This window comes from Paramisgurnus dabryanus, chromosome 18, assembly GCF_030506205.2.
Source record: "Paramisgurnus dabryanus chromosome 18, PD_genome_1.1, whole genome shotgun sequence".
In the NCBI taxonomy this organism is placed as follows: domain Eukaryota; kingdom Metazoa; phylum Chordata; class Actinopteri; order Cypriniformes; family Cobitidae; genus Paramisgurnus; species Paramisgurnus dabryanus.
In genome coordinates, this window is record NC_133354.1 from 28,963,493 (window position 1) to 28,986,849 (window position 23,357).

Consider the following 23,357-nt stretch of genomic DNA (forward strand, 5'->3'; position numbering starts at 1 on the left):
CATACACCATATGTGCCTTTCATTAATTTACACAGGTCTACAGGTACCACACACTTATCATGTATATACAATTTGTAAGTACAGTAGTATTTGATATTAGTTATCATATATGTACACTATATTTGGTGAAGCAGTTATCAACAGGAGTCCACAGAAACGTGTAAGTGTATTTGATTTTAGACTTGTGAAGTTTTAGCGCAGTGTCATTGCTAAGAAACGCTCTCTTGTTTACCTTTGTTTTACGTGCTGCAATCCGCGTTTGTTCTCGCGTGTCCTCGCATGCGTTAGTGTATTACAGTAAATACAGTAGTAGTTTCGGCCATTAACTTGTTGTTGATTGTTTTCGGGCGTGGCCTGCTGAGTTTCAGCCCTCATTTGAAGCACTTATTAAAGCAGTCAGTCCAGAAGAGTGTAAAGACCATCGACTCTACCTGCGCGACTCCACCGAGCAGAGACACCGACAGGGCACTTAAGTATTGCACTTTTTGTACTAACTTTTATATTTATATATTTTGCTCTCTTTCTTTCCTCTCTTGTACATTTTCTATTCTTATATTTCTACGTGTTTTCTTTCTATGTGTTTTCAAATCTCTACTCTCATTACTACTCGTAAATCTGTTGTATCACGTTGCCGCGGGCGTAATATTAACAACCTCCGCAGTCTCCCTCCTTCCACTACTGCCTCACTCACTTTTCCCATTGGCTTATGGAACTGCCAATCTGCTGTCAACAAAGCCGATATCATTACTGCCATTGCTTCACATTCTGGCCTCTCTGTTTTAGCACTTACTGAGACATGGATTAAACCAGAGGACACTGCCACTCCGGCTGCCCTCTCCAACAACTATACTTTCTCACACAGCCCTGGCACAACAGGAAGGGGTGGAGGAACTGGTCTGCTCATCCCAAAGGACTGGAAATTCCAACAGCAAACCCCCTCATGTGACAGCATCTCTTTCGAATCGCATGTTGTTACTATCATCCACCCTACTAAAATCCATTTTTTAGACTTTAGATTGAGGCCCTAAGGCAGGCAAGGGCAGCCTCCAAATCATCTGTGCTGATCTTACTGGATCTATCTGCAGCTTTTGACACGGTCAATCACCGCATCCTCCTGTCGACTCTTATGTCTATGGTTCAAGTCGTACCTCTCAGATAGGTCATTTCGGGTATCCTGGAGAGGTGACGTCTCCGAACCCCAACGTCTTGATACTAGGGTGCCTCAAGGCTCTGTGCTTGGACCGCTGCTCTTTTCGATATACATGACATCCCTGGGCTCTGTCATTCGAAAACATGGCTTTTCCTACCACTGCTATGCAGACGACACTAAACTCCACTTGTCGTTCCACCTTGATGATCCCACGGTTTCTGCCACATCTTGGCATGCCAGAAGGACATCTCACTCTGGATGAAGGATCACCATCTCCAGCTTAACCTTGTGAAGACAGAACTGCTTGTCATATCATCTGAACCAAAGTTTCAGCACAACTTTTCCATTCAGCTAGGTTCCTCGACCATCACGCCTTCCAAGACGGCCAAAAACCTGGAAGTGGTCATCGATGATCGGCTTAGCCTCACGGAGCATGTTGCCAGCACCGCTCGCTCTTGTTGATTCATCCTCTACAATATTAGGAAAATTAGACCTTTCCTAGATGAGCATGCTACGCAGGTCCTGGACCAAAGCTCTTGTCCTGTCCAGGCTAAATCGTTTTCTTTAATTTATTTCTTATTCATTAAATTCAAGCAATTGGTTGATAAAACATTGATTGAAATTAAGATACAATTAATACAAAACGAAATTCACTTTAGAGAAAGGTTTTTATGAAAACAAACTTAATAAAGTAGTCAAAATCATGTCGATGTCACAGGGTGACTTTTATAGGGCGGAACTGAAAGTGGCGAAGATTGGTTCCGCCTGAAGATGGTTTCCGCCCAGGCCGAACATTTCAAACACCAGTATTTCCTGGTTTCCAATGGCAACACAATCAGGGCTAACAATTTTATTCGGGGCGAGCTCCGCTCCGCCAAGGGCGGACCAAACACCCGCTGCTTCTGAAGAGTCTGAAGGCGCCGTTGATCCGGGGATCGCTTAAAGCGAGTGGAAAGAGTGCGGTGGCTGAAGGAGGCGAAAGGAAGGAGTTGAGGCTGTTGGATAAAGGAGCACCACGGAAGAAGTGCTTTTCTCTGCCATTGCTGTGCTGCGTGTGGTGTACGAACCGATCCGGTGTGGAGAGAGTGGAGGCCTGGGTGAAGTCCTTATAGGAGGAAACAGAGGTTGTTATTGACTGGGTGAAGGAAGTATCAAGGATACGAGTCACTGGGCTGAGTATATGAGGAGTTTTACTGCTATGATGCGGATGTGCTTTTATGTTTGGATGTCATTGGTACAGTAACATTGGAGATTACTCACCCTAGCTATCGTCAAGGACGATCGACAGCGGCGGACAAGCTGTGAACGGAACAAGAACAGCGGAGTGTTATCAGTGGTATGTGAGTAACAAGTTACGTTTTACCATGAAGTATTGTGCAGAGTGTATTACCTGACATGTATTGTGAATCTGACAAACAGTGTTCGGCCCCACTGTGGAGAGAAACGTGGGCGAGCCGGGGAGTAGTACTGGAAGACAACCAGGACGTCAGTGTTGTGAAGTATTGCCAATTGCACGTGAGTACCATCATACATTGTACTACGTAGTGTGGAAAAAGAGGGTATATTACCAAACGTGTGTTGTGAGTTGGATGAACAGATTTGCGGCTCCACTGTGGAAAGAAGCATGATTGAGCCGGGGAGTAATACTGGAAGTCCATATAGGAAGCCAGCGTTGTGAAATATTGCCATTGCACGTGAGTAACACTATCCATTGTACTATGTAGTGTTGAAGAGGGTATATTACCTAACGTGTGTTGTGAGTTGGACGAACAGATCTGCGGCCTCACTGTGGAGAGCAGCGTGGGTGAGCCGAGGAGACATAATTAGGAATAAAAGCAGGAGGTCCGGTGTCCATCCTTTAGGTGCTTTTCCCCTCTACTGAGAACAACGCCCAACCAGCCACACGATGAACCCGGGTCGAGTTTGGCTCAGTCCTTAGTTCACTTAAAGTGTGTGAAGTGTTGTAGGGGAGTCCTTGTCTTCATTGTGCGTGTGTACACTTAAAGCTTGCAATGTAGTGCTGTGCTTGTGTTGACAGAAGCCACTTCGAGGTCAGAGGAGTCGTGAGGAGATCACAGCACGTTGAGGCTAGTGGAGCGTGGGCTAAAAGCAGTTGCAAATAGGACTTTTTGTTTACAGCCAAGAACCTGGAAAAGTAAAAGTCCCAGTCATTTGTGTAATACTTACCTCTGCTTACAGCCACGAACCTGAGGAGGAGAAGTAAAAGTCCCAGTCACCTGTGTAATACTTACCTCTGTTGATGCTTTAAATTCTGCCTCTAGGAGAAAAGGAGGGCGCCACGGGTTCAAGAGACCAAATTAAAGGAGACCGTCCCCTCGCCCCACGTGGAAGCCCTACCTGGAGGCCAGAAGAAGAAACTATTTTAACTTTCCCCTTTCCCATAGCATTTTAAATAATTTAAATAAAGTTTCCTTTTAATTATACTTATACTCTGTGTGTCTGGTCATTGGGGTAGCTTTGGGACCTCCTCGAGGTGGAAACTAGGAAGGGGCATGGCTTGCTACATCTGTGGTCCGCGCCGACCAGTGACATCTACCCACTCCGTTTGTCTCCGAAAATATTGCGCATTAATTATGATCTTATGCATGATTTTCACTTTTCTTATAATCAACATAGATGAAATAATTTTTTTATTTATTTTATGTTGATTTTATGAAAAGTGAAAAGCATGCATAAGATCATAATTTTGCGCAATATATCCGGAAACAAACGGAGTGGGTAAACATGATTTTGACCACTTTATTAAGTTTGTTTTTGTAGAAACCTTTCTCTAAAGTGAATTTTGTTTTGTATTAATTGTATCTTAATTTTAATCAATGTTTTATCAACCAATTGCCTGAATTTAATAAAAAAGAAAGAAGTAAATATAGCACGTAATATAATCACAATGACATGAAAGCACCGGCGTGAACTGGTGTCTCAAATAAACTCTGATAAGCTACTTGCCTCACAGACCTGAGAAATATATAAAAACCTTGAAATGTTTGTAAAAAAAAGCTTGTACTTTTAAGCAAAATATTTTTCTCCGCCCTACTTATCACGGAGTGTCGCACTCTACCCCATGATGCAGAGCCGTCTGAGAATAAAAACAGAGAAGTTGCCGCACAAAGCAGCGCCAATGAGAAGGACTTTTTTTCTTTTGATGATGAGGAGGAGGATGATGCAATGGCCTTTAGTGCAGACTTGGAGGTACTTGAGTACATGAAATCAGGCTTAGAGTTAAAAGTTCTCAACCATTTCCCCCAAGTGAAAACTGTGTTCATGAAATACAACACTGCCACACCATCCAGTGGAAAGGCTGTTCAGCCTGGTAGGTCTTGTGCTTACCCCCAGAAGAAACAGACTTTCAGATAAACGTTTTGAAAGACTGCTCCTGATGAGGTATAATCACACATTTTGTGCTGATGTGGAATAGGTTGCCTGACTGCCTATGCCTAATACTCTTTTCTTTCTGCCCATCATACTGTGAAGTAGGGCCAGCATATTCAGTTAACATAGCCTTTTTAATTCTGAGGCTAATCATGCTTTAAGTTGTGCTTGATTTTATTTTGGCTAAAATGTCTTTGCCTCTAAGCTGTATTATGCCTTTTTATTTTATTTACACAAGCCATCTACATCAAGCCATTTTTAATTTATTATTTTTTCTGTTGGATTTAGATGAGGCATGTATGTTTTATTTTGAGACATATTACCCATTTTGAAGTTACCATGTTGTTCCTAAGGAACTTATTGATACTTTTTTTATAATAAAGATCACAAAAGAAATACCTGTTATGTCCTCCATAGTATACCTTTATTTAGGGCTACACATTTAGAAACAGATATTGGGTTCTGCCCAAAGTCAAGCAACGTAAAAGTAACGTAAAAGTAACGAGTAACGTAAAAAGTTACTTTCCAAAGGCGGTAACTAAGTAAAGTAATAAGAAAACACAACTTTTTTAAAGTAACTTCCCCAACACTGGTTACAGTATACCTACACTATAAGTATGTATATGTTATTACCCAGTACTTACCTAGAGTTACATATTAACTACAAAGTATGTACCACTGGTAAGTACAGTAATGATACCAATTAATTACCATGTAGATACCTAAAAGTAAGTACCACACATTTGTCGGTGGGTACAACTTATTTACCATATATGTACAAGGAAGTACACGTACTGTAAAATAAAGTACTACCTGGTTGACAAAAATATGTGACTGTGTCCTATAGTGTGACAGCAAGAATGTAGGGAAAATCTTTGCCCTAATTATAAATATAGATTATATATCTTTTCAATCTTTTTTTTGATATTAATTGTTATTCCAATGAGAATTTATTATTAGTTTTTGATATTACTGCACATTTCAAACACACCTAACTAAAAGCCACAAACTCAGATGAACACCATTGCACATATCTTCCAGTTTTCTTTAAAACATTTTAATATACAAGTTTAATGTGTGGATTATTTCAATATTCAAGCTGTAAAAATGTATAAAGTTTTAAGACATATTTGCTGTTTAATGTTGCAGGATAATGAAGAGGCGGCACTTGAGCGGCTTGTAATGGCTGTAATTGTAATGAATGTCTCTTCTAGGAGTGGCAGCCCAAGGGATGCTGGAATTGTTATCAAGGCCTTAAAGGTGTTCCCAGGGCATGCTTTATCCTCCTTGGATTGGATCTATGCATTGAATCTGCAGTATCCCGGGCATCTTTTTAGGTGTTTCAGAAACTTTTCTTGGAGCTGGATTCTTCAATGTTTATAAACAGATTACAGTCTAATCTGCTGTCTGATATTCAGGGTGTGATCAATGTAGCAGAACACAAACATGGACCCTCCGTAGTTGGGAAATGTGGAAGTTTTTTTTAAAGACTGTATACACAGTTTACACTGTTACAAATACACCATTAAAAATGAGATGCTTTCCTGCTCTTTTGACTGCAATAAAATAAGAATTGATTCATCTTTGTCCGTCATTCTGATCAGATATAATACTCATTATTAATAATAATGTTAATGGCTAGGTTTTAAACCATTATAAATGAAAATAGTATAATTGAATAGTATTTATTGTATAGTGCTAGTATACCCAATTTTTTTGTTCAAATTAATTTCTAATTGCAAATTGCAGTTGACCTTTTTGAATGGGTTACTATTAAGGAGTTTATTGAGTATTTCTTGAATTTCATTTATGATATTGCTTGTAATCTGTTGCCACAATTTTATTGAGTTGGAAATGGCATAATATTTTTTATTGTATAGTGCTAGTTCTTTGTCTAGTATACCCAATATTTTTGTTTAAATTTTAATATTTATTTAATTGAAAATTGCAGTTTGTCTTTTTGAATAGGTTAATATTAAAGAGTTTATTGAGTAAATCTAACTCAATTTTTATTTGTTGAATGTAATTAATGATATTGCTTTTAATCTGTTGCCACAATTTTATTGAGTAGATATGGCATATTATTTTTTTTACAGTGTATACATCATGTGCTGTCCCATCACAGGATCCACACATGTTGCCCTCTACACCATACACTTCACCCACAGAGGATCCACACGTGTTGCCCTCTACACCTTATGCAGTCAACTCACCTTCTGCCATCTGCTTTTCCTGATGTAAGAATCCTGACTTACATTCATTTTACTTTCTTGGTTGTTTAAACAAAGGTATAATTGAAGACTTCAGGTGCAAAGCCTCTAAGTCTGTCTGACGGTTTTTGTCTAAAATTAGCGTTTTTAAGACTTCTTTGTTTAGGTTCAGTTTTTCACTTTAATGGCAAGGAAAATGCCTTATTCTAATTATTATATTTGTATTACCTATTGTTTCCATTTATTTATTTATGTATTTATTTATTAATTCATTTGTTTATAAATATCTAAATTCAGGGCGGCAGTGGCCTAGTGGTTCATGTAGGTTGTCTACAAATCGGAAGGTTGGTGGTTCAATCCCCGGCTCCACCTGACCAAGTGTCGAGGTGTCCTTGAGCAAGACACCTAACCCCAGCTGCTCCCGACGAGCTGGATGGCGCCTTGCATGGCTGACACCGCCGTCGGTGTATGAATGTGTGAGTGAATGGGTGAATGTGAGGCAAAATTGTAAAGTGCTTTGGATGGCCATTGGTCTATGAAAGTGCTATATAAATGCAGTCCATTTACCATAAATTCCATGTATATTAAGTGTATTTGTGTATATGTGCTGGTGTTCAAAATATGTTTTTATTTGAAAGAAGCCTGTATTAAATTAATAATAATTAATTAAAAATATACGTAAAAATATAAAGTAAAAATCTAAAGTAAAAATAAAAATAAATTAAGTTATTTAAAAAGTCTAACTTAAACATGTTTTTAAATTTATTCCTGTGATAGCAAAACTGAGTTTTTAGCAGACACATTTTTTGTAGGATTCAGTTGGACCTGACAACATTAAAGGTTTTGCTGCAGTCCAGAATTTAGTAGAGACATTGGTTGAACTCAGGGAACACAGTTTTTCCTTGACAAGAGAAGAATCCACACAAATGATTAGTTTGTGGCAAGGATTAGCAGATTATGACAAAGAAAAGACTGTGTACTCTCTACGCCACAAATCTTCTTCACATTTTCAGATGCTTTGTTGGAGCAAACAGTTCTGCACAGTGGCCTGACTGCAACAGAATTGTCGAGGCAGTTTTTGTGAAACTGTGCGCTCTCTATCCCAACCCTTTGCATAAAGATGGAGTTAAAATCTCACGGTTTAACCTAATTGTGCAGGCCTACAAGCACATAAAGGAATGCATCTTGAGCAATGCAGAAGTGATGCAGCAGACCACATTCCAGTTACCTTAGGTCAATACAGCTACACTTACACAGTGATGAGTTTAGACACTTATGTTCTTGCTCCATTAGGATTTGTAATTAAAGCGAGTGAATTGTTACACATTTAACACTCATTTATTTCATCAATTACATACAACACATGATTGCCTCCATACTTGATACAAGACCAGTAGTACTTTAATATGGGTTAGTGTACAGTTTCTTATCAAACTGATCTATGGTACTATTTGTCATTTCTAGGTACAGCAGACACACTAGAAGCAATGAGAGGGGCATTTTGATGCAGGGACTCCAGATGCCCCAATGACAGCACCAGATAAGATTCCACCAGCACTACAAAAAGAACAGAATCTGCAGCGTGGGGTAATGACAAACCTCATATTTTCAATTTGCCACCAAACACAACTGGAACTGCCAAAATAAGATCTGGGCCACCAATACCTCAGGTGGTGCTGCCAACACCACTTGCACCGACTCCACCCATAGCAGGGCAGCCATCTAGACCACTCCCAGCTATCCCATCTACTCCGGTTTACTTCCAACCTATAATGTTAATTGTAGCACCACCTGGACAAACTATGCCAACAGCAGTGGCACAGTCTTCTGTACCATACACCACTGAGTACTACAGGAGGAAAAAGGAGGAAAGGGAGTTGTCGGAGAACAGCAACTCGGGTATTTTCAAATGTAAGTAGCTTATTACAAGAAGTTTATTACAAACGCATTTGCTAAACTGCTGAACATTAAACTGTAAATTGTTGAAGGTGTAAAGACAGTATACTGTAGTATATTTGTGATTTTGTTGTAAAACGTGTTTTATTATTTATTGCTAACACAGGAGCTCTTGCATACGTCTCTAAAGTGGATTTAGACACACATTCTGAACAATATACATGTTAAAGACACATAATAAATGTCTATGTAACATCCGTATACCATGGAAATGAATTCAAATGTATTACAATGTTAAGTTGTAGTTTATTTAAATTTTTGTAATTTCAAATTATGAAACGATACGATACACTTTATTGTCCCCTTAGGGAAATTTTTCTTGGGCAGTGGTATGTGCTGCATCTTCACAGTAACAATACTCACATATATCGTCTAACATTCACATGGATATGTAGTTACATATACAGCTTCACAGTCGCACAATACATATACCACCTCATCATAATCCCTTAGTTAAAGGATTCGCAAGAAAACCACCACATGGTCCCATGATTAAGAAATTACATAAGCCACCATATAATCATAAAATCACATAACATCATGATCGCAACACAGTCGATCACTTATACCACCTCATAATCACATTATTTAAATGGAAAACATATACACTTTAACTCTTTCACCGCCAGCCTTTTTTAAAAAAGTTGCCAGCCAGCGCCAGCATTTTTCATGATTTTCACAAAAGTTTAATGCCTTCCAGAAAATGTTCTTCTTTAAATAAATAAACATACAATATACCAAATGAAAGAAAAGACCCTCTGCTTTCAAACAAAAAAATCGTTTCATCCTACCTTTAGTGGTTCTTTTGCAATCAGCTTTTGAATATGGGTAGGTTTTTGCAAAAACACCATATTTTGAGCAAAAAGCAAAAATAATTCCATTTTTGTGACGGACTTTTCATAGAGATCCCATCCAGAGCGATCTTTAAAACAGACACGGACATGCAGCAGCTTGCCATAGGGCAATACTTCCGGTTTGAAAAAGTTGCGGAAGGGCGCCACCTGGTGGATAATAGCGGTATTGCGGAAAGACGGAAAATCTCGTCATTGGCGGGGAAGCGTTTTCTCTTAATTGACGAGATATCTCGTCAATGGCGGGGAAAGAGTTAAACTCACATTAAAAAAAATCACTTATACCACCTTATAGTCACATGGTTAAAACAAAAATCACAGGTACCACCCTTTAAACACATGATTAAGAATTGCATATACTACCCTACAATCACATGATTAAAAATCACATATACCAATCTGTAATCACATGATCAATAACACACATACCACCCTATAATCACATGATTTAGAATCACATTTACTACCCTATAGTCACATAATCAAAAATCACATATACCACCCTATAATCACATGGTTAAAAATCACATATACCATCCTATAATCACATAATTAAGAAATCACAAATACTACCTCACAGTCGTAGTGTTATGAAGTCACACAGAGTTAAGGGATCATATACACCACGTCATCTTTAGTTTTACACAAGAGTAGAAGAGAACATAGATATGACGAGAAGCATCCTAAAAAGGCTATTATTAATTATTTGGATAGCACCACAGTATAATAGTATACTATAAGTTAATATAGTAATCACTAGTCAAGAGTGAAATAATAAAAAATAAACATTCAGTAGTCAATGTAAAGTAGTAATATAGCCAAAGTACACTCAAGGATCCTGGCCCTTGCCGTTCAGGATAGAGATGGACACAGGCACAAAAGAGTGTTTGAAACGATTGAGTCTGCATTTTGGAACTCTACACCTTCTGCCTGAGGGCAAGAGCACATACTCAAGATGTAAAATGTGTGACTGAAGGGTCAGCCAGAACCTTGTGCGCCCCTCTGGACAGTGACTGTTCATATAATAATTGAAGGGATGGGAGGTTGTTCGCCTCTATAATTTTCATGACAGTCTTAAAGATGTTTGAGAGTCTGTTCTTTGATTGTACAGAAAGGTTGCCATACCAGACTTGAATTCCATAGGTTATTATACTCTCTAGAACAGCTTGGTAAAACATTCTCATGATCTTTTTATTGACGCCATACAACCTCCTCAAAAAGTACAGTCTTTGCTGGAGTTTAGCACATAGGTTATCAACATGGATCTGCCATGTGAGCATATTGTCAATGTGAATGCCAAGGTACTTATAGGAATGCACCTGTTTAATTGGAGTGTCATGAATAACCACAGAACTGTGGTCCCCAACTGCTCTGGGATCAAACACCAGCTCTTATGTTTTTTCACAGAGTGCGTTTACATGCACAGTCTTACGCCGATTATGCTTAATAAACTGATAACACGTGGGGTTTTGTAAACGCGTAAAGGGGTTTTCTTTAATCGGGGAAAGCCCATACACGGCGTAAGCAAAAACCGTTCGGCACAGGTAGTTTTTTGCTCATTACGTCGATTTCGCGTGGCATGTAAACACCTTAACCCGCTTTCTCATGGTTTTGTCCATGTGCGCATGTCTCCGCGTATGAAAGATAAACGTCACACACATAAAAGTCTCCGCTCGACTAAAGCAGTTGGCAGAGAAACTGAAAATAAAAGCTCATGTTACATTTATAGGTTCTGCAGACACGAGGAGAGATACAACAGTACAGCTTAAGACAGATATGCCGTTGCCTTTTTGATCGACTATTGTGTACTATAGGCGGTGACGTCACTGCCTGCGAGAAAACTGATAATTCTTCAAGTCCCATGTAAACGCAGTTGTCTGCATAGCCGGCTTATTGATTATGCATGTAAACGCATGAAAACAGTTTTCTGTAATAAGCAGATTTTTGATAGTTATCCGCTTATTCTGTGCATGTAAACGCACTCACATTCAGGATCAGTTTATTGGCACCACACCACTGTACAAAGTTTTCTATTTCACGATAGTTAGGATGGGGATCTTTGTCCTTGTACAGTAGGCTCAAAATGGCTGTGTCGTCTGAAAATTTTAAAATGTCGTTTCCAGTATGTGTACTCCTACAGTCATTAGTGTAGAGTGTAAACAACACTGGTGAACTTACACAGCCCTGGGGAGCTCCAATGTGTGTTGTCTTTTGATCAGAAAAGGTGTTGTTAATCCTCACGCACTGAGTGCGGCTAGTTAAAAAAGAGTGGTACCATTTGATTAGGAAGGGGTTTAAATTCATCTGAATCATTTTCTCAATCAAAAGGTGAGGTTAAACTGTATTAAAAGCAGAACTAAAATCTACAAAAACCAAACATGCATAGGCATTGTTATCCTCCAGGTGTTTTGAAATCAGATGTGTGATGCTATTTACAGCGTCATCTGTGCCTTTTTTATGCCTTTAGGCAAACTGTGGTGGATCCTGTTCTGAATCTGTGTCAGCTCTGAGCATGGAGACCAAGATTGTTTCTAGGCATTTCATAACAACGGATGTCAATGCGATCGGTCTGTAATCATTATTGTCCTTTGGACATGAGTTTTTTGGGACAGGTATAATGACAGATTTTTTCCACAGACTTGGGACAGTGTGAGTGCTTAAAGACTGCTGGACAACAGGCCACCAAGCCGGGGTTAGTTCTTTTGCAAAAGTTTTTAACAAGAAACCAGGAATGCCATCGGGACCAGTGGACTTTTTGGAGCACACCTGTTAAAAGACAGACTGACCACATGCTTTTCCACATAAGGGGCTCTATTTTAACGATCTGAAACACGAGTGCGAAGCGCAAAGTGCAAGTGACTTTGTGGGCGGATCTTGGGCGCTGTTGCTATTTTCCTGTCGGGAGAAATAACTCTTGCGCCAGGCGCAAATCAATAAGGGGTTGGTCTGAAGTAGGTTCATTATTCATAGGTGTGGTTTGGGCGTAACCTCAAATAAACTAATCAGAACGCTATCCAACATTCCCTTTAAACGCAAGTGCGCAAGTTCCATGGCGAGTTGCTATTATTATGACGGATTTACCAGGCGCACGCCAGGAGCGGTTCACAGCCGAGGAGACCTACGTTCTTGTAAGAGCAGTCAAAGACAGAGAAGTTGTTTTGTATGGGGATAGGAGAAACCCGCCCAAATCAGCATAGGTTAAACAGGCGTGGGAGGAAATAGCCGCAATTGTCTCATCAGCTGGCATCCCCAGGACGTTGCGCCAAGCGCTACAATGATGTCAGGAGATGGGGGAATCCCAAGCTTGCCAGCATAAATCGCCGTGTAACGGGAGGTGGATCTGCCTCTACACAGGACCTGACGCCAGCAGAGGACATCGCTGCGTCCACCCTCACCGCTGAAAGGGTTTGGGGGCTTTGAAATCGGACCCAAGAAACGTAAGCAAGGTCCAACCCCAAAGTACACTTACAAATCAAGTTCATATACATTAAGGTTTCTTATGAAAACATTTTAATTATTATTTACATAAAATAAACGTAATACAGCCACACAACAAATATGAAAATATTTTAATCGTTATTTGCATGAGAATTTTTTAACGCAGCCACACAATAAATAAAAACTATCACCACAATGCTCACCACGAATGCTTATCTCATGTGTTTATATTTTTTATTGTTACAATTTATGATTTGCAAAAATAACTGTTGCACCTGTGTAGATTAGATAAGCAAAGTGTGTGTGCGTTGTGCACGCTATACATTTTGCTCAAGCATGCGCCCTTAAAATAGCATAATGAACCACGCGCAACGCGCCACTGACTTTAGACTAGTTTTTTTGTCAGTGGCCCAATTGTTTTTCGAAACTGCAAAATAACTTCAGGGATGGTTTGCGGCGCAACACGCCTCCTTTTTTGCGCTGAACCGCCCAGGGAGCGCAAGTTCATTCCCTAGTTTGCCGACGTGCGTCTGTGGAGGGAAAAACCCACTGTGCGCCGGTGCAAAATATGAATGATACATGCGTCACTGACAATGTCAATTGCGCTGGGTGCAAGATAGGGCCCAAGGTGTGTATTCCGGGTCACATAGGATGGACTCCAGGGTGGTGTTACACTCATGGGAATAATCCTCTATCTCGAACCTGCAGTAGAATGTGTTTAATTCATTTGCTTTATTAAGTTCGTCTGTGGAGATAAATGGTCTCTTGCTAGTTCCCATGTTAGTTACGGCTTTCACTGAATCCCACAGTCTTTTGGAATTTGATGTAGCAAATTCTTCCTCAATGATGTCTTTTGTCGCTTTCGAGCTGCCCGTAGCAGCTGATTGAGCTGTTGTTGTATTGTTTTTAGTTGCGGTTGATAACCACTCCTAAAAGCAGCCTTTTTCCTGTTAATGCACTCCTTCACCTCTTTTGTTATATATATGGCTTATTGTTGGGGTACATGATAAAATCTTTTTTTTCCACAATATTATCAACACAGAAAAGAATGTAACTTATTGTTGACTCCGTGGTATTGTCTATGTTTGTGCTATGAAAAATACTCCAGTGCGTGCAGGAAAAACATTCCCTGAGTGTCTCTATACTGTCTGCCGACCACACAGCCACGCTTTTGGTCAGTGGTTTGTTTTGCTTGAGCACAGTCTTGAAAGTTGGTATTAAGTGTATGGTATTGTGGTCAGAGTTTGCTAAAGGTGGCTTTAATTTGGCGATATATGCATCTTTAATGTTACCATAGCATTTATCAAGCGTCTTATTTCCACATGTTTTACTTGTGACATATTGTGCAAAGCCAGGGAGGGAAAGTTCCAGTTTACAGTTTTTAAAATCATGCATAATAAAAATGGGGGCATTTGGGGTTCGCTGTAGTTGACAGTGAACCCAATCTGCGATAATAGAAGCAGCTCTCGCTGCATTACCACTTGGTGGAACGTATACTGCACAAACAACAACATTCCCAAACTCTCTGGAAAGATAAAATGGCGTTAGGCTAACACGGAGTAGTTCGACATTTACAAACAGTCTCTCTCAGTGTGTATTGTGTGCACCATCTGTTACTCACAAATATGCACAGTCCGCCTCCTCTCTCTTTCCCCGATGATTCAGTCCTATCAGCCTGAATAAGAGAAAAGCCATCTATTTCCACAGCTAAGTTTGGGATGTCTCTGTGGAGCCAAGTTTCCGTGAACACCATAAGACTTGAGTCCCGCTACGCGAAGCAGCCTTTGATGTTAACGTGAAGCTCCTCCATTTTATTCCAGAGAGACATGGCGTTGCACAGGATCATGGAGGGTACAGTGGCCGGTTCTTCCTCTGTCTGAGTCGCTGTCTTACCCCTCCTCGTCTGCCTCTCCTCCGCTGTCTTTTAACGTTACACCTTCCCAACTGAGTTTTAAAAGCTTCAGGCAAGTTTATAATAGGCAAGGGTTCTGCCAAACGGAGTGACAGAAGCATTTCTCTTGTATAAGAAGTGCGCAAAGAGTCATTGATACCCATTGTAGAGCGTTAGCAAATACAAACAGCGTTACTCGCATGTCAAATTGTCCACAGCGGTCTGCGCTCGTCTCATTAAAATTCCATGTTGCTCCCATGTCCCGAAAATAAAACAAAACTACTGCAAAAAACTGATAATCCACTAAAATAGAGATACAAACAATAAATACTAATAAAACCAATAAAAACCAATAAAACAATAAGATAGCAGCAGCACAGGTGCCCGGGTCGCCAGCAGGGCAGGGCAGGGCAGCGCGAAGTTTGTCATGTATTTAGCCGGTCATGTGTGTGGTTCGTCATTTCAAAATATGTGTTCAGCGCATCATGTTAATCATGTGCATCATGCTTCGTGTCAAAATAAGTGCCTGCTAAATAAAAGTGATGCTCACGTTTGCCTGATACTCACTTACTCTCATGTGTAATCAGAGTACTGTTAAATTAGTGTCTTGCGAGTATTTTGTGAACAAGAGCGTCTCTTTTATTATAAACCTTTTCGACACTTGTGCAGCAGGCACATATTTTGACAAGACGCATGATGCACATGGTTCATATGACGCAACAAACACATATTTAGAAATGATAAGCAGTAGGGGTGGGAATCGCTTGTACCCTCATGAATCGATTCAGAATCGATTCTTAGGGTCCCGATTCGATTCAGAATCGATTCTTGACGTACTAATTTGCATATCTGTGACGTCATTACGTCGCATTTGCTTTCAAAGCCAGGTTAATGTTTGCGCTTTTGCTAGTCTCTGAACTGTCATATACTGTACTTTAATGCAACTAGGGATAAATAATGTCATTCTTATATACATACATGTCCTGTTTCTGTTGTAAGACATTAAAACCAGTAAAAATATTAATTTAACGTGACATATTAATTCTATATGTTAACCGGCATTAACTTCCATGAACGTTAAGCGTCTAATCATCATCATTATACACAGTGATTGGCAGTATTACTGTATTTATATAATGCAGCGCACCCAGCGACTGAATAACAAACTATGTGCATATTTTTACAGAAGTATATTCATGTTATATCTAAACATTCAGCGGATGGTTTAGGGCAGGGGTGTCCAATTTGTCGATCGCAAAGGCAATGCCGGTAGATCGCACAACTGCTGCTCCACGTGCAAAATTGTCATTATGGTCTTTTGGAGTAATTGTGAAACATGCAGGTCTTTTTGAGTTGCTGCGCCTTTCTTCTCAAATGTGTTTTGCCAGGCCACTGCAGCTCAGTCGTCTTTAACTTCCAAAATTCACATGGATGCGCATTCTTGCCTCAGGCAGTTACTGATTCACACGCACGGTGTGTGTGAGCGAGCAAACGAGAGGGAGGGAGAGGCAGCGTAGCGCTGATTTGTATGCTTCTGGTACTGTTTGTTTCACTAAACCGCATCTCCGCTATTTTAAGGAGTACTCGACATGTACTCCAGGATTTTTTTTTAAACTCCTCAAAAAGAATAGAGTAATGGTGACAGCCCTAAATTCAATGTAGAGATATATGCAGTATAGTCCTACAAGCATTTAAAGTGTTCTTTCTCTTCTGCTCTTGTAAGCTCCGCTATGCGCTCTTGCAGGGCGCGCTCTCTTAAGTTGTCCGTGTGCATCACCGCTCCCCCATTTGAATTCCGCCTTTTGGTTCTGATTACGTGACGTTATTTTGTAAACTAACATTTAAGAATCGATTCTTGACATTTGTGAATCGATTCAGAATCGGCCCACGTCCGAATCGCGATTCATCTAAGAATCGATTTTTTTGCCCACCCCTAATAAGCAGAGCACGTCACACTTTGAACACATATTTTGAATTTGCGCCCCTCGGAAGAGAAGGCACCAGTCGTCACTGATAGCCACCATCTCAGATAATACACTTGCCTGCAGGAGGATATAGGCTGCCAGCATACACAGGGCTGTTTCTCAGCACCCTGGAATCATGCACAGACCCAGGATATCCTAGAAAGTGCTCAGCTGATTCATCAAAATGAAGCTGCATGAACTGCCTAGTAGTGTTGTAGTCAAGACCACCTAAACCGAAACCAAGTCATGACCAAGTCATGACCAAGACCAAGACTTTAAAGGGTCGAGACCAAGTTGAGACCAAGACCAAGATAGGCCGAGACCAAGTCAAGACCAAGACCATTGCAAGTGACTGCATTAAAACACTTATGATAAAATGTGGAATATGCATATGAGGCACTTCTAGTCTGTGTGTGTTTTTAGAAAAATTGTCATTGGGAGAAACTTAAACAATGCTTAAACAATGCCAACATCATATGCCAAACCTGAATAAACTGCATAAAATTAATGATAAAAAATTAATTTGTGATGTGCCATCAGTTGTGGTGTCTTGAAATAAAATTCAGAGTCCTCTTTGTCTGAGACCGAGACGAGACCGAGTAAAAATGTGGTTGATTCCAAGACCTTTAAAAAGTGGTCTTGAGACCGGTCTCGAGACCTCCTCCAAAGGTGAGATCTTCGAGCAGCTACCCAACGTTTCCTTTGTCCAGACATTCCAACCATTGCAAACACTGACTGAGACTGTACAAAGTAGGCTTGTCATGTTACTGATGCAATTAGCTGTTAATGCACCTGTCCCTCATACAAGTGCATACATTTTTATGCCTGTTATTTGGTTTGTTTGGGTTTCGTGCGGTGCTGCAATAACTGCCAGGAAGATGAAATCACAATACAGCAAGAGCGATTCGAGAAATCATACGTGGAAGTCACGTTTTTTAGTTTGCAGCATATGTTTTTAGTTTAATTTTTTTTCTCTGTTTTTTATAGGATGGGCTGTTACCACCTGTAGTCGTCTGAATGTGTGATGTTAAAGAAGTGCTGTGTGGAAGACCCGAGCTTGGGTTATTAACCCAACATTATTAAGTACACATGGGTAACAAGATAACAAGACACACCTGGGGAGATAATCAACAGGAACCAATGAACAAAAGAATGTCAGGTTACGACTGTAACCATGGTTCCCTGAGATAGGGAACGAGACGCTGTGTCATGGTAATGACATTATGGAGAACGCTATGCAGCGTGACGCACGTGAATATTCTTTCAAACTAGGTCTATATATAGACGCCGGCGGATGACATCATGTGACGTCGCAACGCGAGGCTATAAATAGGCAGAGATAATGTAGGTCAAACAGCTTTTGTTAAAATGAAGCGAATGCTACAGGCACAAGGAGTTATGGCAAAGGGACACAGCGTCTCGTTCCCTATCTCAGGGAACCATGGTTACAGTCGTAACCTGACGTTCCCAGGGAACCATGGTTACAGTCGTAACCTGACGTTCCCTTTGAAGTGATACTTGACGCTGTGTCATGGTAATGACATAATGGGGAACGAGATACCCACTACGCCATAATTAATTGTGACTGTAAGTGTGAAGGTGTCTACACACAACTTCAGACATGAAGACCTGAGATCCAGGTAGAAAAGGGAGGTCTAAAATCATAATACCTCATAAAAATGTGTTGGGGAGATTATCCCGCCACACAACAAATATCCTGCATGGACGTCCCTGACAAAGAGGCCAGATAAGACGCCATACTCCTAGTCAAGTGTGCCCTAATTCGTAGAGATGAAAGCATATTGCGCACCTTATACGCTATAAAATAGCCTCCACAATCAATTATTGATTGTTTGTTTAGAGGAAGGATGTTCTCTCTTGGAGAACCAAACACAGACCAAAGGTTTGTCGGTTCTCCTAAGGTGGAAGATCTATTAATGTAAACATCTAAAAAAACCCTCAGGGCATAGAAGATGTAGCCTGTGTTGAACCTCCGACTCTTGAGGAGGAGGATGAAAAGCCTGAAAGACCAATGTTCTAGCCACATCGCTAGGAATCTTGGGAACATAACCCGGTCTTGGGTGCAAATAGCCTTAATATTTCCTGAAGCAAACTCCAGGGTAGAGAAGAACCTGATAAGCTTGGAAGTTGCCCACTCTCCTCGGAGAAGTGATGGCTAATAAAAATTCTAACTCTAGTGACAGATACTTATTTGTACACAAGTCAATGGGTTCGAAAGGTGCCATAAAGAGCCCTTTCAGAACTACTGCCAGGTCCCATACTGGAACTCTGATTTGAGCAGGAGGCCTCATCCTAGATGTACCACGCAGAAAGGCGTGAAGGCAGAGATAGTCGCAGCATATACTCCGATAATAAATGGATATAAACCGGATGAAAAAAACGGTATTGTAAAAATTCCAGAACTGAACCAGTTTCTCCCTTGGAGAAGTGATGGCTAATAAAAAAGACTAACTTCAGTGACTTATCTGTGCACAAGTCAATGGGTTCCAAAAGGTGCCATAGGGAGCCCTTTCAAAACCACTACCCATAGAGCCCTCAGGAATATGAGGGTGAAACCAGAAATAGCCTCAGCATATACTCTGGGTATAAACCGGATAAAAGACCGGTATTGTAAAAATTCCAGAACTGAAGCCACTGGGCAGTTTGGAACTAAATATTTGTCACTACACCAAGTAGTGAATAATTTAAAATAGCCTTAATTCATCTGGAGCGAACTCCAAGCATGAATAATAAGCTGATATGCTTGTAAGTCACTCACTCTCCTCAGAGAAATGATGGCTAATAAAAAGGCTAACCTCAGTGACAGATATTTATCTGTACACGAGTCAATGGGTTTGAATGGGGGCATAAGGAGCCCTTTCGAAACTACTACCCATAGAGCCCTCAGGGATATGAGTGTAAAAACCAGAGATAGCCTCAGCATATACTCTGGGTATAAACCGGATAAAAGACCGGTATTGTAAGAATTCCAGAACTGAAGTCACTGGGCATGTTGGAACTAAATATTTGGATCTTAAATCTGGAGTAATCTCCATTTTAAACCATAATTGTTTTCTGATAGAGAGGGCTCTCGAATAGTATGGGCTCTACAACCTCGGTTGAGAGACCCTGATTTACAAATTGGTCTAAGAACCATGTTCGGGCTGACCATTACCGGGTTACCAAAAAATCAGATTGGTTTGTTCTTGACAAACTCTCCTTGAAACTCCCGGGAGCAGAGCGATTGGGGGAAAAAACTTTAAACTTTTCGCCTCAGCCACGTCTGTACCATAGCGTCCAGACCCAACAGGGCTGGATGTGAAAGGGAAAAACCCCAATGGGCAATGAGTTGTCTCTCGAGACGCAGATAAGTCGACTTGGCTCGACCAAACCAATTTCAGATCTCCATCACCACTTCTGGGTGGAGTCTTTATTCCCCCGGCCTCAGCCCCTGCCTCGACAGTAGGGCTGCACGATTTGGGTAATTTTTCCCATTGCGGTTATTCATGCTAATATTGCGATGTGCGGTTGCGATTATAATAAATGGTATCATGAGTCAACTTGATGGGTTTTAAGGAAAATCCACACACAGTTTAGTGATAATGCTAAAATATGTATTTGTAAAACTAAAAAATGTTTTCGTATTGCCACGTGATGTAGCAACTGCTCAGTGTCAGTAATCCTAAATCCAAAATACTGCCATACAACAGACGTAGAGTTTTTTTTTAGCTACCAGATCACTGTCAACCTCCTCTGCATCCATCTTCGCTCTGGTATTTCCGCGCTGCACACACACAAGTGACAACACACACCACACACGTGCATGCCACACATGCACTGCCTTTTTGTTCGTTTTTCTTTCTTTTTTTTAAACAGCAAGGAAAATCATCAAACTGTTATCAGAAAGTTTGTGTTAACAAGTCCACACATGGATTTATTTAATATAATTGCAACATTTTGCTGTCATATAATTGCACAGGCTGACATTGCGATTGCGATTGCGATGCGATTAATTGTGCAGCACTACTCGACAGGGTGTCTGCTCTCACATTCTGGACTCCGGGGATGTCTGAATGACACAAAAATTCCCATGAGATCAAAGGAGAACCTGATGTGCCAGTCTGTATAGAGGGCGTGACCTCAAGTCTCCCTAATACTGGATGTTGCTGCCAACCGACCTAACACTCTAGAAAGTGCTTTACGGTGTAAAGTTGGCCTTATCTGATCATAGTCACTAATGCCAGGATCGACTCTGTGTGTGCAGGAGACATATGTGCCTACATCTTCACTGAGTCCCAAGTTACCCAAAGAAATTATATTTTCTGCTAGGGGGTTAAAATGCCCTTTTTGGCGTTGTTCCGTAGCCCTAGGCTCTTCATATGGGCAAGGACGACATCTTGATGCCGAACTGCCATCTCTCGAGACTGGACTAACACTAGCCAGTAGTCTATGTAATTAAGTATTTGGATCCCTTGAAGTCTCAGAGGAGCAAGGGTTAAATCCAAGCATTATGCGCTGTGAAAGAACTACGCTGAATGGCAGAACCCGATATTGGTATGCTTTGCCCCCGAAAGCAAACCTGGGAAATTCCCAATGCTGCAGGAGGATAGATATATGGACACAGGGGTCCTTTAAATGTATCATGACGAACCAGTCCTCAGACCTGAATAACCCCAAAATAGAAGGAATTGTCAGTTTTAGAATTTGTATCTCCTCAGAGATTGATCTAAATAGGCCTCAGCCCTCCATCCTTCTTTGGTACAATAAAATAATGGCTATAAAGCAGTGACCTCTTCCTTTAATAAGGTGGTCTTTTTCGGAGCCCACCTCGGTGGGTAAAACCCCTCTGAACCTGGGAGGATGGGAAACAACTGAATTATGTAGCCCTTCTCTATCACCTCTAGCAGCCATTTTGTGACATTTTTTAATTTTCTCCACTCGTGGAAAAAATACACTAAAAAGGAGATTGATTCCGTAAATCGAATGCTCACTGCCCTGAAGCGGAGGACCGGCAGGGCACAGCTGAGCTACTAAAATGCCCTATTGTTCTGTTTTATAGGTCTTCTTTAATGAAGACGGAACATAAGTATGAAGGTATATTTGGTGCAAAACAACTGCACACCTGTGACAGTGGAATTTGTATTTGTAGAGATTATCCACACATGTGTATCAGTAAATTTGAAGTCACAGATGAAGAGTTGCAAACTTGTAGATTTTTTTTCTTTCCCTCAAATACAACACAACAGTTACACATTCACAAATCCTTCAGTGCAGCTGCACAAATCCCATTTTACAAATCACAGATTAAGAAACTCACAAGATCACGTTTTTTGCTACATAGGCCAAATTCCACTGTCACAGGTGTGCAGTTGTTTTGCACCAAATATACCTTCATACATAAGGGGTTAACAAACTATGTTGTATGTGAGGGCACATCGAGCGCAGGTTTTATCTGCGCTCTCATGAGGGGTGCCCCAAGAGCCTCATGTAAACGACAGGTCCCCTTTAAGGCAGCCTTATGGTTTGAGACAATGACTGCTCTCAGATCAGCCTTTGTATGCCTCTGTGGTTGCTTGTTGTTGTTTCGTCCCCCAGGCTCTCTGAGGGAGAGGGGGGCACGAGACGCAACACTCTGTTTTTGTTTTGTATGTTGTGTAAAAACTGTTTAGATGCAGATTCTCGGGGGAAACTAGCGACGAGAAAAAAACAGTTTCTTTAGTAGCACAGAGAGAAAGGTCTGCTGCTCTCCTGAGATCATCTAATATTTCAGGATTCAGGTTCTTCCTTAATTTCATCCAATAAATCTGCTTGATATGTGTGAAGAATGCCAATATTGTGAAGGCAAGCTCCAGCGCGACCCGCGACCATATAAACTTGTTTTATCTATTTATATTATTGCTGTTTCTCGCAACAAATAAACCGTGAGAAAATTTCAATACGGGGCATTTGCCGTATCTAGATTATTTAAAAACCCAAAAAGATTGAGAAACTCCCTGATGTGTTTAACAATAAATGAAAGGAATCTGCATGGTCTTCCGTTTAATAACTTCTCAGTGTAAATCAGGGAAGAAAGTTAAACCTCTTTCGTCAAGTTCACTGGCAGCCTTATCATTTTGTTCAAGTGCTGGCCAGTCAACATTAATTTGTTAAAGCAGATTGGGTCACAACATGATAGTTCTTCGTAACATGGAGGAAGGGTATTATCAGTGAGCTCATTTGTGTTTTCTAAATAAACATTAACTACATCTAGATCCTCAGAACTAGAGTAATTCACAGCACTCCCGGTAAAAACGGGTGAAGCCGACTCCCGGGCACCCGTTGAAACGTGGAGTTTGTTTGATCAAACAAAACCATCGAGAGCGGAGCATTTGAATAGTATTTTCTCAAAATGCCCGCACGCCTCCCCTCTCGGGGAAAGCATGCGTGTAGTCCGCACCAAACACACACACACACACACACACACAAAACTCATGCTATCCCCGTCAATAATAATCTAGGACAGGGGGT